The following is a 505-nucleotide window of genomic DNA, read 5'->3' as shown; positions in this document are numbered from 1 at the left end:
ACCAGCTTCATTGGCCTTATCTACACACTCAGCGTCCAGAGCTGTGTGTATCTGGCTCCTTTTCATTCAGGTTCCAACTTAAATTTCTTTCTCATCCCTCCTCCCTTCCCCCACAGCTCAGCAACACTAACCAAACTTCTATTTTAATGATAGTAAGTACCAATTTCTTATATGATCTTACTATTTATCTTTCCAGTTACAGTGGCAGCTCCGTGAGAGCAGAAACTGTTTGTTTCAGTTACTACTGTTTTCCCAGTGCCTGGCACCTAGTAGGGGCTTGACAAATAAATACTGGTTGGAAGGCTGGCTCTCTGTTTCAGCTTGCTGGGGGCTGCTCAAGTGGTCTTGAGGCTTCTCCCAACTGCAGGAATCTTGTTTCTGACTCAGCCTATGGAGAGTCCTATTAACATTAGGACTTTGCAGATTAGGGGGCGCCTGGGTGGCTCAGTCGTTAAGCATCTGCCTTCAGCTCAGGTCATGATCCCAGGGTCCTGGGATCGAGCCC

Source organism: Neomonachus schauinslandi, chromosome X (assembly GCF_002201575.2).
Source record: "Neomonachus schauinslandi chromosome X, ASM220157v2, whole genome shotgun sequence".
Lineage (NCBI taxonomy): Eukaryota > Metazoa > Chordata > Mammalia > Carnivora > Phocidae > Neomonachus > Neomonachus schauinslandi.
Note: the sequence above shows the minus strand (reverse complement) of the source record.